The following is an 18,810-nucleotide window of genomic DNA, read 5'->3' as shown; positions in this document are numbered from 1 at the left end:
GTGGTTAGTGATTTAGGTTTTCCGTGATTTCCCTACAGCGCTTCAGCCAAATCCAGAGATAGCTCCTTTGATAGGACACGCCCGACTTCCTTACCATCCTTCCTTAATCGGGCGGGATCGATGACCCTGCTGTTTGGTCTCCTCCCCCAAATCAACCAACCAACCAACCTCTCCCTCAGAAAACGCCAGAGCTTACCGCAGAACAGGAAAATATGCAACCTGTCTAGTTAATCAGGCTATTTCCACTGTACGTCTTAACTATATCTGGCTTGTTAAGTGTAATCTCACTTCACGAAACCCACAGTAATACAAAAGAACAAAGGTATTCATCTTTGTACGCAATATAGGGAAGCTGACTCAGCGGCAGCCGTATGGAACGGCGATAAAAGTTCTTTGGCTTCGACTGTCATCAACCACTCCAACAAAACGAGTTCACTATCCTCCTCGAAAAGGTCTACAACACAATTATTCTCGATTTTAATGCATCCAACCACATCTGTAATCTTAAAACTATGATTTAGAAGTGACAACATTTTCCAGCCGATCTGTCACTGATGATCGCGATGTCGCCAATTGTGATGTTCTCAAGTGACTCAAGCTCACTATAAAGTATATCAACGTATATTTAAACTTCTTAAAATCGTACTGCACAGATTGCATAAGAGACATTAACAATGCAAGGAAAACTGCTAAAATTATTTATTTTTAAATTTCTTCAACTAGTTTAAACTCGCTGAATGTTTTTTTTTTTTTTTTAAAAATTACACATGCTTTTAAAGTAAAAGCTGAAGGACGTGATGCCATTCGCAGGGTACACATTACTACTGAAAGAGAAATTTGACTGTTGTAACATGTAACGCCATCTACGTTTTCCGAATGAATTTTCACTCTGCGGTGGAATGTGCACTGATGTAAAACTTTCTGTCAGATTGAAACTGTACCCGGACCTGGACTCGAAACTGAAGGCAAATGTTCTACCGACCTTGTCTTGTTTATAAAACCAACTGAGTCCTTGGGCGTTCCAAGGCCTGTTCTGACGGAGTTTCTTTAGTATTATTTATAGAAAAGAAGGCAACAATAAATGAAATTGTACTAGTACTGTATCTTGGTTCAAGTGGCTCTAAGCACTATGACACTTAAAATATGAGGTCATTAGTTCCATACATTTAGAACTACTTAAACCTAACTAATCGAAGGACATAACACACATTCGTGCCCGAGGCAGGATTCGAACCTGCGACCGTAGGAGCAGCGCGGTTCCAGACTGAAGCACCTAGAACCCCTCGGTCTCAACGCCGGCACTGTACCTTGCTTACGTTTTAAAACCAAATATACTCCAACTTTCAAGTCAGAGATGAGGCATACTATTCAATTACAGTTTCGTAGGCCTGGCAAAAGTCAGACAGCAGAGAATTCTCTCGAAACCATATGCCAGTGTCGAGCGATACTATTCCTTGTGTTTGTTTTACAAAGTTAAATCATTCTAAGAAGATACTTTCGATGTAAGTCTCTGATAACCATTTGGAAAATTACCAGATGACAAGCATACTTCATTTCACCATCTCCGATACGTAACTGGTTATAGAAATGAGCTATACGTCCGGGAAAAATACGCATCTAGTGTCATACCAATGTACGCTTAGAAGACTGGTTTTGCAGAAGTTACCAGATTCCGAAAATAAAATCAAAAACCGTAAAAGAAAGTGTATCGTTGCCCATTTTGCAGGGTCAGTGGAAAAATATTGTACACAATGTGCCAAATTCAATTTTTATCAGTTATAAGCATTTTATATTGCCATGTGCCATTCAGTAGCAAACTGACCATTAACATGTCGCTTGCAAGGAAGAAATGAAAATATTTGTGTTCGTATTTCGTCCAAAATGTGCTAACGTTAACTGATTATATTTGTGAAAATTGATTCTTCCGTTGATTTTATGAAGAAAATTAACAGACATTACGGATATGAGAGGGGTGTTGAAAAAGTAAGTCAACACATTTCGTTTCTCTGCCATTTTCGGCAGAAGCAGTGCTAAATTTGTTATTGGGGCATGACGGAATACAGTATTCTCCCTTCAGCCCCGATAGTTTCATGAAGTTCCGATAGATGTCGGCGCTAGACGTAACCTTCAAAATGGCGTCTGTAAAGGAGATGCGACCCGCGACCCGAGCAGAGATTGAGTTTATTTTGGCAGAGAACCACAGTATCGCAGTTGTCCAAAGGCGCTCGCAGGATGTCTACGGAGACGTGGCAGTGAACAAAAGCACGGTGAGTCATTGGGCGAGGCGTATCACCATCACAACGAGGTCGCACAATCCTGTCCCATCTACTGCGTGCCTGCCGGTCGCGCAGAGCTGTGACTCCTGCAACGCTGGAACGCGCTGATGCTACCATTCGAGGTGATCGACGGGTCACGGTCCAACACCTTGCTGCTCAACTGGACGTCTCTGTTGGTAGTGTGACACACCAACTGCAGTACTCAAAGATACGTTTTTCCTCATCCATCCTACAGCTTCTATCTTGCACCTTGCAATTTCCATCTGTTTAACCCAGTGAAGGAGACGTTGGATCCGACATCGATCAGCAAAGTGGTGCAATGCGGGAATATAGGCATTCAACGGAAATTATGATACAAAATAGGGTTTTGTAGCCAAAACAGTGATGAATAATATCGTGTATTGGAATACTGGATAAAACCACCCACATTTGAAAAAATGAAAGTGTTGCATTCTTATTGAACACCTCTAGTAGTTAAAATGTTACATATTACGAAATATAATACTAGAAGTAACACAAAATTTGTCAAAAACCATGGACAAGATTACTATAGAAAGCAACATACACTTTATTTTATATAACACATATAAACACTGCCTGCGATGATGTTTCTTCTGATTCAGTGCAAATGTATGTAGTGTTGCACTTGATTATGTGCACAAACCAAAAGAAACTGTAAAGTGAATTTTCTTTTAGTTTGTGTAGGTGGTGAATTGGGTATACTGTGTGGTACGCACAGTATGTGTTCAGAACGGTAGCAGGTTCGAATCCTGCCTCGGGCATGGATGTGTGTGATGTCCTTAGGTTAGTTAGGCTTAAGTAGTTCTAAGTTCTAGGGGGCTGATGACCTCAGAAATTAAGTCCCATAGTGCTCAGAGCCATTTGATCCATTTTTCTTCAGAAGGTTCTGTTGTGAGCAAGAGAGAGAGAGAGAGAGAGAGAGAGAGAGAGAGAGAGAGAGAGCGAGATTAATGTGATTCCAGGAACTGCTGAGTGGAAATTTTTAAAGCTTTTGTATTGGATGGTTGTAATGGAAGTGCAGCTACTCGCGGGTGTCCAACGTGAGCTGTAGTTATCCTATGGCAGTGAAACTTGGCTGATATGGTAATGAGTTAACTCGGAACTGATTTGCGCTGAAAAAAAATTAAGTTCCATTTTTGCCTACTAGGTGCATATCAGGCGCTGTAAACTATTTGTATGACGGTGTGACATCTACGCTGTCAGTTGAAAAGCCAGAACGTGACTGAACACTATGGCTATCGAGAAGAGAGGTCGTCTGCTGGTAGTGAGACTGTTTTAAGTAAGCAGAAACAATTACAGTGCTGCATTGAAAGGTCTGACGTATTTAAAACATGAGATGATGAAGTTTAGGTGACCTTGGTGCGGCGCTTTGAAGAGGAAGGTATCCTATCCCGGTGGAAGTTATTGACGAGGTTGCTGTTGCTGGAACTGATAATGCAGCACTTAACCTGGGTAGTGTTAGTGCTCATGTATTGTCACGAGTACTGTCCATCCCATAGTCAACAGTACGGATGGTCCTGCGGTATATTGCATACTGCAACCTGTAAAAAATCTAGACTGCAGGAATTGAAATCTCGTAGCAGCAGCAAAGTGCTGAATTTGTTATTCGGGTTCTGGCACAGATCAAATTGATGACATGTTGTCAGGCAGTATTCTGCGGAGTGACGAGGCATTTTTCACTACCGGGTGCATTGAATACACAGACCTGCCCAGTTTGGGGTACTGCTCAAAGGTGTACAATTGCAGTCACTGTATGTGACTGTGGTGAGAACTGACGAGCAAATTTACTCTCGCTCTATTCCTCTGTCAAGAGAATACACCCACAGGGCCTGTCAAGTGTACTGTGACTTCTGAATGTTATCGAGGCCCCCGTGAACGCCATGTGATTTCTGCTTTGGAAGAGCGCAACTCTGTGGAAGCCACTGTTTTCATGCCAAGTGGGACAACATGTCGTTCACCCTGTGAAAGACCTGCCTAATGCAAACTTCCACGAACAAGTTATCTCCAAAGGTTTTTCAGATGTGTGAGCTGCAAAATCACCTGACCTGAATCCATGTGACTTTTGGCTCTGGTGATGTCTAAAAGAACAAGTCCAGAAGAACAAAAGTCTAAACGAACGCGTTTACGAGTGACAGTTTGGATCTCTACCTGATCTGAAGGGGTAGTATAAAGGAACCCAACCGTAACTGCTGCAAGCAACTGTTAGCCATGTCGTTTCGTGGATGCAAAATCTACGTCTCCGTTGCTCATATTGAATAAATTGTGTAGCGGTGGTTAATGTCTTTGTCACTTATGCCACCTTTTCTGCCCGATTCCTGTTCCTAATCCATTACATATGAAAACATTTCTGTAAGCCTTTCTTGCAGTCACAGCGCCAGATTTGCACTTGGTTTCCAAAATTTAAACTAATTTTTCTCCAGCGTAAATCGATTCTGCATTAACCCATTACAGTATTGACCAAGTTTCATTGCCATACTTTAATTACAGACCACACTGGACCTCCGCTAGTATTTGCATTTTAATTAGAACCAGCTGGTATAAAGAGCCTTGTGCTCTTGATGGAGGCACTTTACAGTGAATTATAGCATTCTTGACTGAATGCAGATTTCACTGCAGGAACAGTGAAGCTGAATTGATAGGCGGGGAAGCAGGAAAGCACTATCCCCACAGAAACCAGAGTTCTTAGATTTTGGAAATTTAGTTCATTGAAGAATATTGAGGCAGGAAGATGGCAGAGTCAATCTTGTAGAGATCATATCGGAATTCATTTAAAGTTTCCGTATAATTCTCCTGAATCCTCCGCTCTATACGGAAAGGTCGGTAGCACACATCATTTGATATCTGATCGATTTATTCTAATTAAAAATCCTCTGGTTCTCTAACAAAATATTTCATATATTGTAGTTGGTCCTGATATAACATAACACCCTCTAGAACAGGGATCCACTGACCTCTGCCTGCGGGCCCCATGTGGCCCACCATTAATCCGATGTCGGCCGGCCCCTTACAGTCTGTTCTTGCAATTTTATTTTATTTTATTTTTTACTCATCTTCATTCTCCCCCCCCCCCCCAAAGAAGAGAGCCGCCCCCCCCCCCCCACAAAGAAGAGAGCCGCCATTGTAGAATTTAGTTCTTTTGTACCCAATCTAGCTAGTATTGGGGCGTTGGGGCAGGATTAAAAATGGGAATGAGATTGTGTCTCGCGGAACTTAAAAACAAAAAAAAAAAAAACAAAAAAAAAAAAAATGCGTTGCTGTCCTCACCTAACCACATTGCGTGGTTTGCAGACCGCGGCACCACCATGTTTCTGTTTCTACAATCTTACTTTATAATGTAGCAAATAGCTGCTTGAAATTTCATGTTTCTTTTCATACCGGTTCTTTTCCATATATTTACCATGTTGTCGATAACGATTATTGACAGTTAAAACCATTGTTTATTCTCAGCAAAATAATAGATTTTGTGGAGGATAGCTTCTCTGAACTAATGCCACCACACTTGATACGATAACGCTGCATCATTGTCTATACACACGTTACAAACGAATTTTTGAAGTAACTAAACCATCTCACTCGAAGCAGGAAGTCAAAAGACTCCTGTTCAGACACTTAATATCCCACATGAGACAATATTTTACTCAATATTAAACTAAAAAAATAGCAAAATGATGATCTGTTTTGGTTTATCACATGTGTTAGTCATTTAATCAAATGCGTAAGGATAATATGTCATGAAGATTTCTTTTTGGTAATACGATGGTTCTGTTTTGGTATTTGTAACACTATCTTCTCCATGTAAATTCGATTCAATCAGTATGATAAAAACATGATTTGTGTTCATATAGAAAATGCGGTATGTGAGGGAGTGTTATACTATGGATAACTCAGCCATGTAGTAATCTAGCCTGTGCCATAAATTAATACTGTGTACTGAGGTGATAAAATTCATGGGATAGGGATGTGAACACACACAGGTGGCGGCAGTACGAGGTATAAAAGGGCAGTGCATTGGCGGGACAGACATTTATACTCATGTCAAAGGTTTCTGACGTGATTATGGCCTCACGGCGGGAATTAACACACTTTGAACGTGGAATGGTAGTTGAAGCTAAACACATGGTACTTTCCATTTCGGATATCGTCAGGGAATTCATTATTCCGAGGTTCACGGTACCAAGAGTGTGCCAAGAATGCCAAATTTCAGGCATTACCTGTAACCATAGGCAACATAGCGGCCGACGGCCTTCACTTAACGACCATGAGCAGCAGTGTTTGCATAAAGTTGTCAGTCTTAACAGTCAATCAACGCTGTGTGAAATAATCGCTGAAATCAATGTGGTGCATATGACAAACATATCTAGTCTCAGATAGACGCTCAGAGCACCTTGTGTCCCTGCTGCTAAGAAGGCGAGTACACCATTCGTTTGTTATGTATCTTTACGAGCTACAAACAGGAGCAACTGCAGTAATGAATAGGGACTGTGATTGCTGTGTACAGATGCGAGCTGAGTTGGCGACCCTTCGCTCACAGCTCCAGGCTGCATTGGCTTCCATCACACAGCTTGAGGTGCTCCCAAGGGGCATCACTGTGGGAGGTCGAATGCGAAGATGCAAGGGACGTTGAGCACATCCCACATGTCACCCGATCGGTCCACTGCATTGACCCCAAACAGTGGTCGAGTGGGAGGTCATTCCAAAGTCTGGCAGGCAGCGAAAAACTTTCCAAGGGGCTGGGCATTAACAGAGGGTGGGTCTACTGGTAGTTGCAAGCTCCAATGTCAGGCATGTAATGGGGCACCTTGGAAACATGGCTAACAAGGAGAAGAAGGAAGCCAGTGTGCACTCTGTGTGCATTCCAGGGAGGGGGGGGGGGGGAGTGATTCCGGATGTGGAAAGGTTTCTCCCATATGCCATGAAGAGTAAAGCACGCATCCAACTGCAGATGGTGACTCACGTCGGTACCAGTGACGTGTGTTGCTTTGGACTGCAGGAGATTCTCTGTGGTTTTGGGCGGCTAGTGGAAATGTTGAAGGCTGCCCATCTTTCTTGGAGATTAAGGCGGAGCTCACCATCTGTAGTATCGTCAATAGAACCAACTGTGATCCTTTGGTGCAGAGCCGAGAGGAGGGTCTGAATCAGAGGCTCAGGCGGTTCTGTGACCGTGTAGGCTACATATTTCTTGATTTGCGCCATCGGGTGATGGGTTTCCGGGTTCGGCTACATGGGGGCTGTGTAAAAGGGAGTGGGCAGTTTTTTAGGTTAGAGGGTTTCAGGGAACCACAGAAAAGTCGTGCGCTAAAATGAGACAGGTAAAACACAGTAAGGTAGTTGTAGAAACGATCGATATCGTAGTTGGAAACTGTCGTAGCTGTGTTGGGAAAGAATCAGACCTCCAAGCCCTAATAGAAAGCACTGAAGTTCAAATAATTATAGGTACAGAAAGCTGGCTAAAGCCGGAAATAAGTTCAGCAGAAATTTTTTTCTAACGATCTAACAGTGTTCAGAAGGGATAGTGGTGGTGCAGTCAGAAGTAGTTACCTTGTAATGAAATTGAAGTAGATAGTTCCTGCGAAATATTATGGCAGAGGTTATACTTGACAATCAGATTAAACTATTAATTGGATCGTTTTACCGACACCCCGACTCAGAAGATATAGTTGCTGAACAGTTCAAAGAAAATTCATTTCAAATAGGTTCCCCACTCATACAATAATTGTTATAGTCGGTGGTGACTTCAATCTACCCTCTACATGTTGCAAAAATTATACGTTTAAAGCCGGCGGCAGGCATAAAACGTCATCCGAAACTGTACTGAACGCCTTCTCATAAAATTATTTTGAACAATTTCTTCATGAGCCCACTCGAAGCGTAAATGGTTGCGAAAGTATACTTGGCCTCTTAGCAACAAATAATCCTGAACAAATAGCGAGTATTGTAGCGAATACAAGGATTAGCGACCACAAGACAGTTGCTGCTAGGTTGAATACCATAGCACTTACAGCCATCAAAAAGAAATGCAAAGTATATCTATTTAAAAAATCTGATAAAAATGCTCTTCACGCCTTTTTAAGACAGTCTTCGCTCCTTTCGATCTGATCATGTAAGCGTAGAAAATGATTTCAAAGAGATATTATCGACAAGAAATTGAGGTAGATACCACATAAATTAATAATTGATGGTACTGATCCTCATGGTACACAAAACGGATCAGATCGCTGTTGCAGAAGCAGGGAAAAAAGCATACCAAATTTGAAAGAACGCAAAATCCCCAAGTCTGTCAAAGTTTTACAGATGTTCGAAATATAGGGCATACTTCAATGCGAGATGCTTTTAATGATTTCCACAACGTAATCTGGCAGAACCCATAAAGCACACCAGCAGAAGACGCAATCTGTACCTTCACTGCGTGATAACAACGGTGAAATCACTAATGACAGTGCCACTAAAGCAGAGTTATTAACACGGTTTTCCGAAACTCCTTCACCAAAGCAGACGAAGTAAATATTCCTGAATTCCAATCAAGAACAGTTCCGAAGATGAGAAACATAGAAGTAGATATCCTCGGTGTAGCAAAGCGGCTTAAATCACTTAATAAAGGCAAGGCCTCCGGTCCAGATTGTGTACCAGTCAGGTTCCTTTCAGAGTATGCTGATGTGATTGCTCCATATTTAGCAATTATATATAACCGCTCGCTCACAGGATGTTCCGTACCTAAAGACTAGAAAATTGCTCAAGACACACCGATACCCAAAAAGGGAAGCAGTAGTAATCCGTTGAATTACAGGCCCATATCACTAACGTCGATTTGCAGTAGGGTTTTGGAACATATACTGTATTCGATCATTATGAAGCACCTCGAAGAAAACGATTTATTGACATATAGTCAGCACGGATTCAGAAAGTATCGTTCCTGCGAAGCACAACTAGCTCTTTATACTCATGAAGTAATGAGTGCTATCGACAGGGGATGTCAAATTCATTCAATATCTTTAGATTTCCAGAAGGCTTTCGACACTTCCTTACAAGCGTCTTCTAACCAAACTGCGTGCATATGGAATATCGCCTCAGTTGTGCGACTGGATTCGTGATTTCCTGTCAGAAAGTTCACAGTTCGTAGAAATAGACGGAAAGTCATCGAGTAAAAGAGGAGCAATGTCCGGCGTTCCCCAAGGAAGTGTTATAGGCCCTGTGTTGTTCCTGACTTATATTAACGACGTGTTAGACAATATGAGTAGCCCTATCAGATTGTTTGCAGATGATAGTGTCATTTACAGTCTTGTGAAGTCATCAGATGACCAAAACGAATTGCAAGATGATTTAGATAAGTATCTGTATGGTGCGAAAAGTTGCAATTGACCCTGAATAATGAAAAATTCGAAGTTTTTCACATGAGTACTCAAAGAAATCCGCTAAATTTCGATTACGTGGTAAGTCACACAAATATGAAGGCTGTAAATTCAACTAAGTATTTACGGATTCCACTTACAAATAACCTAAATTGGGACGATCTCATCGATAATGTTGTGGGTAGAACAAATCAAAGATTGCGATTCATTGGCCGAACACTTAGAAGGTGCAACAGGTCTACTAAAGAGACTGCTTACACCACGCTTGTCCGCCCTGTTTTGGGGTATTGCTGTGCGGTGTGGGTTCTGCATCAGGTGGCACTGACGGGTGACATCGAAAAAGTACAAAGAAGGGCAGCTCGTTTTGTATTATCGCGAAACAAGGGACTTAGTGCCACAGATATGATACGCGAATTGGAGTGGCAATTATAAAAACAAAGGAAATTTCCATCACCAGTTTTCTCCTCCGATTGGAAAAACATTGTGTTGGTACCCACCTACATAGGGAGAAATTATCATCATGATAAAATAAAAGAAATCAGGGCTCGCACAGAAAAATTAAAGAGTTCGTTTTTCCCGCGCGCTGTTAGAGAGTGGAACGGTAGAGACAGCTTGAAGGTGGTTCATTGAACCCTCTGGCAGGCACTTTGTTGTGGACAGCAGAGTAATCACGTAGATGTAGATGTGTTAGGACAGTGCGGCCAAATTTGGCGCTAATGGGCTATAGCAGCAGACGACCGACGCGAATGCCCTTGTTAACAGCACGACACTGCCTGTAGAACTTCTCCTGGGCTCGTGACCTTATCGCTTGGACCCCAGACCACTGGAAAACCTTGGCCTGGTCAGATGTGTCCCGATTTCAGTTGGTAAGCGCTGATTGTAGGGTTCGAATGGAGCGCAGGTACCACGAAGGCTCAGAACCGAGTTGTCGACAAGGCAGTGTTCAAACTGGTGGTGGCTTAATCTGCTCTACATGTACATGGCTACTCTGCAAAATCACACTTAAGTGCCTTATAGAGGGTTCATCGAACCACCCTCAGCGCGCGGAAAAACGAACACGTATATCTTTCCGTGCGAAAGATGACGATCGGTTCTCCCTAGGTAGCTCGCCGTTAGCAAACTATTTCCGCATTCTGAGCACAAAGCAGATGATTGAAATTTCGTGAGGAGGACCCACCGCCACAAAAAACTCCTTTGTTTTAATGATTTCTACCCAAACCCTATAGTAACTCCGTGATACTCAGTCCCGTATTTCACGACTGTACAAAACGTGCTGCCCTCCTTTGAATTTTCTCGATGTACTCTGTTAATCCCGCGCAGTAGTATTCCAAAAGAGGACTGGCAAGCATACTGTAGGCAGTCTCTTTAGTGGATCTGTAGCATCTTTTAAGTGTTCTGCGAATTAAAAACGCAGTCTTTGGTTCGCCCTCTCCACAACACTTTGTGTATGTTCATTCCAGTTTAAGTTGATCGTAACTGTAATTCTTACGTATTTTGTTGAATTTACGGACTTTAGATTAATTTTATTTATCGTGTAAACGAAATTTAACTGGTTCCTGCTACCTACCGATGATGTGGATGACCTCACATTTCATATTATTTAGTATCACGCAACATAATAGTGTGAGTTGGGTTTACATGGATTCGGCTGGTTCCTCATGTCCAGCTGAATCGAGCATTGACTGGAAATGCTTACTTTCGACTACCTGTAAACCATTTGCAGCCACTCATGGACTTCATATTCCCAAACAGCAATGGAATTTTTATGGATGACAGTGCACAATTTCACCGGGCCACAATTGTTTGCGAATGATTTGAAGAACGTTCTGGACAATTCGAGTGATTGATTTGGCCACTTACATCGCCCGAAATGAATCTCGTCAAACATTTGTGGGACATAATTGGGAGGTCAGTTCTTGCAGAAAATCCTGCACCGGCAACTCTTTGGCGATTGTGGACGTCTGTAGAGGAAGCGTGGCTCAGTACTTCTGCAGGGGACTTCCAATGACTCGTTGAGTCTACGCTAGGTCGAGATGCTGCACTACCCCAGGCGAAAGGAGGTCCGACACGATGCTTGGAGGTATACCATGATTTTCGTCACATCAGTGTATATAGATGAGGAGCAGCTCTGCCTTATCATACGTTGAGCTACGATTCATGTCGTCATTGTAGCTTGCGTGATACTCGAACACTGATGTCACAACACACATACTGAAGGAAATTACCGCAACTGATAGTGGGCAATGTGTAGAAGCTAAGGCGCGGTTCACACACTGACGATTCGATATGCGATAAAGACGGCGCAATGTGAAGGTTATTGGTGCGACACCATGTTGCCAGTGGGATAATGCGGCTCGCCACACAAGAAACACGACAGCACGGATCATATCTTCTGTTTCAGTTTCAGAAGAGGACGAATTGTGGTTTACCATTAAGGCTAAAAATCTGAAAAAGGGAAGGAAATACAGCGTGCAGCTGTACATTGCTATATACGTCAAACTTAGTGTTGCCGGCACGGTATCTCAGCGTGTTCGGTCAGAGGGCTGTTTGCCCTCTGTAATGAAAAATAGAGTAAAGGAATCAAGGATCAGCTTGAGCGGATGTCATGTTACGTCCACCCCGAGCATGCGCAACGAACAATACCGAACAAAATGAAGAGAAATAAAAGAATAAAAATAAAGTGGTAACGTGCTTGCCTACCATCTAGCAGGGCCAGGTTGGAATGCCAGCGGCGTTGGAGATTTTCTCCGCATCATCATCATCGTCATCATCATCATCATCATCATCACCACCACCACCACCAACATGGAAGTCGTCCAACGTAGCCTCACCTGAAAGAAGACCTGAACCCGGCGGCCGAACTTCCCCAGGCAGGGCCTCCCGGCCAACAACGCCACCGATCATTTCATTTTCTTTACTCAACGAATTCTACAGAATGAGTCCAGACAGTTTCCACTTTTTAGAGCAACTAGTATCAGCTACTTTGACGAAGCAGAACACGAACCTTTTAACTTGCTATTTCTCCCGCTGAGAAGCTACTCATTACACTAAGGTAAGTTAGTAAACTGTTAGTGCACGCATGTGGCATTTGTTTCGTTGGTAGCAATGATTTTCGCCGTGTTGAATTTTCAGCCAAAACATTTGTCAGCAGGTATTTTGTTCGCATGCGCTAAGTAAACCAACGGATTACAAAAAGTTTATTATTTCTTCTACCTGTTGGCCTAGTAAAGAAAACAATCTCAAAACCTGAAGAGAAGCCTTTGGCTTGTATCCCTACAAGAGAGAACGAGAAAAAAAATATTTGAAAGATGAGAGTTGTGGAGCAATCGATATACTTATTTACATACTTAGGCGCTCTAAAATTTTCACACTAATAAACGACATAAATTGGGTAGATTCACAAGCCAGTTTAAGGAAACCAGAGAAAAGTCAAGATAGTCGAACGAAAATTGTAATTCTGCTTATTGAGAATGTGAATCTAGCGTCTTAACCACTATGCCACCGCGCTGGTTACGTGACTACGCTAATAGGAATATTAAAGAAGGTGGGGCTGTAAGATGATGTGAAGCGACCGACTTTCGAACAATAGGCGTATTGTATTTATGTCAGTGCACTTTTGCCGACTACGTGAGTTATAATTTCTGTGCCACAGGATTAACTTACTTATCACCCATTCACCGCTCAAAAAAGTAATTATTTTCCTTTGTCTCTGTCGCAAATGTATAAATTGATATAACCGGTTTCGTCTGTTCTAGCAGTAATCTTCAGATCATAAGTATCGTTTCCCAGCGTAACTCGTCACACGTTTAACAGTTAGGAACTGAGTCTTTAACACTACTGTCAGTAGTTTTAGTGATTCAGTACTTGATTGTACAACATGTAAAAGTTCCTTACGGAAAATATATTTTTGAAGCCTGAAGATGATTGCCAGCACAATCGAAACCTGTCATATCTTTGTATAAATTTGCGATGTAGACAAATATTATATACTGAAATTACGATCGCTATTCCATATACATGGCCATGTCAAGCCCTTGAAAAAAAAATGAAACTTTAAAAAAATCACTTAACTTTTGAGAAATTTTTAATAAGCCCTCAAATTTACATAAAAAATTGCCGGTCTGTGGTACTTGTTTCTCAGTGAACACCTGACAGGACACCACCTTTTTTTACAGCTCTTCCAAACACGTTGTACTATCACGCTAACGCCGTACAGAGATCCGTAATTCCTATATGCAAATGCTGTTAATGAATGCTCCACCTAAACTCTACGGAGACAATTAAGCCGGCCGTTCATTAAATGAATATTTCGTTGTTGCGTGAAAATTGCAGGTCGGACAGAGAAAAACGAGAGCTTTCGGTAAACGGGATCGTGAAACTGGTTCCGTATCCTCCGTACGAGCTTGATGTAGGGCAAGGCGCAGACGGGTGTTTCGACAGCAGCCGTGGGACCGCTGAGCCGTGTGACGGCTTGCCTACACCTGCGCCCTGCCCTACATCTGCGCTCTCCAGTTCGCTGCGCAATGCTGTCAAAATGTAACTTCTACTGCGCCGTATACTGATCGTTCTTCTTATTGTAAGCATACCGGACAAAACATCAATGATACCGAAGTGACACGGCACTTACACCGTTTAGCGTTGTCTCTGCTGTCGAAGGAAACTCCCCATGGCCCGCACGCCCCCCCCCCCCCCCTCCGCCACACAGATTTAGTGGTAAGATGGCCCAGTGGACAAAAACTGAACACAGATCAAGCATTACAACGGGAAGAAGGTGTACTGAACTGTGGAAAAAGAAGCAAAATAGGAACAGTGAACGCTCCATGCTCAAGATGTGCAACAAGCGAATTTGAATAGCTACGGCGTCGTCGTTCTGTGGTCACGGTCTTGGATTACGACCAGAAACATCCATGTTCAGATCTCCCTCATGCTAGGTTTTTTTCACAAAATTATGAACTGTCCGTCTAGCCATTGACGTGTAATGTGCTGCGAATACATAGGAAGATAGATCCCTTATCACTTAGCTACAAAATAGCAGGTTAGCAACTGGAAGCAGTTAATTCCATAAATTATCTGGGAGTACGCATAAGGAGTGATTTAAAATGGAATGAAGTTGATCGTTGGTAAAGCAGATGCCAGACTGAGATTCATTGGAACAATTCTAAGGAAATGCAATCCGAAAACAAAGGAAGTAGGTTACAGTACGCTTGTTTGCCCACTGCTTGAATACTTCTCAGCAATGTGGGATCCGTACCAGATACGGTTGATAGAAGAGATAGAAAAGATCCAACGGAGAGCAGCGCGCTTCGTTACAGGATCATTTAGTAATCGCGAAAGTGTTACGGAGATGATAGATAAACTCCACTGGGAGACTCTGCAGGAGAGACGCTCAGTAGCTCGGTACGGGCAGTTGTTGAAGTTTCGAGAACATTCCTTCACCGAAGAGTCAAGCATTATATTGCTCCCTCCTACGTATATCTCGCGAAGAGACCATGAGGATAAAATCAGAGAGATTAGAGCCCACACAGAAGCATACCGACAATCCTTCTTTCCACGAACAATACGAGACTGGAATAGAAGGGGGAACCGATAGAAGTACTCAAGGTAACCTCCGCCACACACCGTCAGGTGGCTTGCGGAGTATGGATGTAGATGTAGATGTCTGTTCGCTGTATTCAAATTTGTGTCTGCATCGAGGTGTAACGTCCGTTTGCAACAGCGAGGTGTAAGGAAGAGACCTCGAGACGTACGTACCGCCTCTCTGTTCTAACCAAGTAGCACAAATTATGACTTATGTTCCGTTTTGGAAATTTTAACTCTAATTTCAATTGTAACATAGTTCACACCCGTTTATTTGTTTTTTCATTTCTGTGAAAGGTGTATGCGGCTCCTCATAGCATAACAACATTCTGGAAACCAAAAAAAGATTGTGAGGATAATGAAAAATGCTAACAGCCGAAAATCATGCAAACCACTCTTTAAAGAACTGGGATTCTACCCCTACCATGTATCTATGTACTAGAAGTTGTCATGTTCCTAAAAAAAACCATGCTAAAAATTTACATGTATTTATTCAAAATAAATCTGTACATGAACACCATACAAGGGCAAACAGTGACATACACACACACACATCATTGTTATACCACACTGTGCAAGAAAGTTGTATATCACTCAGGTTCACATTTGTTTAATAAGCTGCCAAGTAACTTAAAGGCCATAAACAAAATCCATAGCTTTAAAAAACCTGTAACTTCATATCTATTGGAAATCTGTTTTTACTCAGCAACATAGTATCTTGAAAAATAAGTTAATTTCTGTTGTACCAATATAAAAATGTAATTTAACAATATAGCGATATAACAATATAAAAATGTAAGAATTTATAAATGTAATGTATACAATCAATGTAACAGTATATTAATGTAATGTCACTTTGTACAACATCTAGGGTATAGTACATGTACCTCAAAGATTCAGGACGTAAATAAATAAATAAATAAATAAATAATCTCATCTGCTCTCAATAGTCATCGCATTTACTTCCGACGGTAATATATTTTTACTGTATGAATCATATTTTGTAACCAGTGTATAGTATGACAATTGCCAAGACTGCAGAAGGAGAACAGATGTGCGAGTGATCGGATGGGAAGTTCATAATTTTGTGACAAAAATGAGATTTGAACGTAGATCTCCCCCTTTGCAGTCCAACACTTTGTCTACACAACCACGACACCATAGTTGCACTGTGCTCGATGTTACACATCTTGAGCTTCGACCGTTCACTGTTCTTATTTTGCTTCTTTTTTCACAGTTCAGTACACCTTCTTCCTGTTTCCATGCTTGATCTGTGTTCAGATCTTGACGGGCTACACACTGGGCCATTTTACCACTAAAATTCTGGGGGAGGGGGGGGGTTGTGATTTGTCATGGGGAGTTTCCATTGCAAGGGAAGCTGGAACACCCGATGACGCCGATGTTAAATGTGCTATCTTTATCTACCTTCTTTCTCTGGAACTGCTATACTTAAAACATTGAAATATAGTCAGCTGTTTTGAGCATGTATTGTTAGTTCACTGAACTAGAATCAATGTACCTCTTTTAGTCGTATAATATTTTTGAATTTTTTACCTCCAGGCCATTTTTAATTGGAGAAAATTTCATACATAAGTCCCTCATTCAGAGTATAATCCAGTTAATGCTTGGAATTTTTCTCTCTGCAGCGGAATATGTGCTGATATGTAACGTACTTTAAAAATGGTTCTTTTGGTTACGTTGAATGAATGCGTGAACCGAAGAATGGATACGTAACTGGAGTTACCTTGTAGCGTGCCGGCCGGAGTGGCCATGCGGTTCTAGGTGCTACAGTCTGGAGCCGAACGACTGCCCCGGTTGCAGGTTCGAATCCTGCCTCGGGCATGGATGTGTGTGATGTCCTTAGGTTAGTTAAGTTAAATTAGTTCTACGTTCTAGGCGACTGATGACCTCAGAAGTTAAGTCACATAGAGCTCAGAGCCATTTGAACCATGTAGTGTGCTGTAAATGCAAGTTGTGTACTTACTCTGTTTATTGTTAGAAAAAAAAAAAACGTTATACTAGCTGATTGGGCAATGCAATTCCCAATACCAATAAAGAAATACAGTCACTGCAAAATACATTCAGCTCCTTAGGCACTGAATCCCCTGGCTTTGCTCAAAACTTATAACTTTGGTCCCTATACAAATAACAAGTAAATTGAATTGTCTTACCTCGAAGGCAACTGCAACTTCTGTGTTCGGATGCAGGCTGAGTTGGCATCCCTTCGCTCCCAGCTTCAGGCATTGTTGGCTTCGGTCACACAGCTTGAGGCTGTTGCCAATGGGCACCACTGTGGGGGTCCGGATGGGGATTTGTTGGGGACTGCCAGCTCGTCCTACGCATCCCCCGATCGGACTACGGCTGTGGCTGCCCGGAATATTGCACACATTGAGGCTGACCCCTCACCTGTGGTAGAGTGGGAGGTCGTCTCGAGGTGTTATTGTCTTAGGTGGAGATTTCAATTTACCAGATATAGACTGGGACACTCAGATGTTTAGGACTGGTGGTAGGGACAGAGCATCCAGTGACATTATACTGAGTGCACTATTCGAAAATTACCTCGACCAATTAAACAGAGAACCGACTCGTGGAGATAACATCTTGGACCTACTGATAACAAACAGACCCAAACGTTTCGACTCTGGATGTGCAGAACAGGGAATCAGTGATGATAAGGCCGTTGCAGCATCGCTGAATATTGAAGTTAATAGGAATATAAAAAAAGGGAGGAAGGCTTATCTGTTTAGCAAGAGTAATAGAAGGCAGATTTCAGACTACCTAACAGATGGAAGCGAATATTTCTGTTCCGACAATGATAATGTTGAGTGTTTATGGAAAAAGTTCAAGGCAATCGTAAAATGTGTTTTAGACAGGTACGTGCCGAGTAAAACTGTGAGGGACTGGAAAAACCCACCGTGGTACAACAACAAAGTTAGGAAACTACTGCGAAAGCAAAGAGAGCTTCAATCCAAGTTTAAACGCAGCCAAAACTTTTCAGACATACAGAAGCTAAACGATGTCAAAGTTAGCGTAAGGATGGCTATGCGTGAAGCGTTCAATGAATTCGAAAGTAAAATTCTATGTACCGACTTGGCAGAAAATCCTATGAAGTTCTGGTCTTACGTTAAATCAGTAAGTGGCTCGAAACAGCATATCCAGACACTCCGGGATGATGATGGCATTGAAACAGAGGATGACACGCGTAAAGCTGAAATACTAAACACCTTTTTCCAAAGCTGTTTCACAGAGGAAGACCGCACTGCAGATCCTTCTCTAAATCCTCGCACAAACGAAAAAATGGCTGACATCGAAATAAGTGTCCAAGGAATAGAAAAGCAACTGGAATCACTCAACAGAGGTACGTCCACTGGACCTGACGGGATACCAATTTGATTCTACACAGAGTACGCGAAAGAACTTTCCCCCCTTCTAACAGCCGTGTACCGAAAGCCTCTAGAGGAACGCAAGGTTCCAAATGATTGGAAAAGAGCACAGGTAGTCCCAGTCTTCAAGAAGCGTCGTCGAGCAGATGTACAAAACTATAGACCTATATCTCTGACGTCGATCTCTTGTAGAATTTTAGAAGATGT

The sequence above is a fragment of the Schistocerca gregaria genome, chromosome 6 (genome assembly GCF_023897955.1).
Source record: "Schistocerca gregaria isolate iqSchGreg1 chromosome 6, iqSchGreg1.2, whole genome shotgun sequence".
NCBI classification, from domain to species: domain Eukaryota; kingdom Metazoa; phylum Arthropoda; class Insecta; order Orthoptera; family Acrididae; genus Schistocerca; species Schistocerca gregaria.
This window is presented reverse-complemented; position numbering follows the sequence as displayed.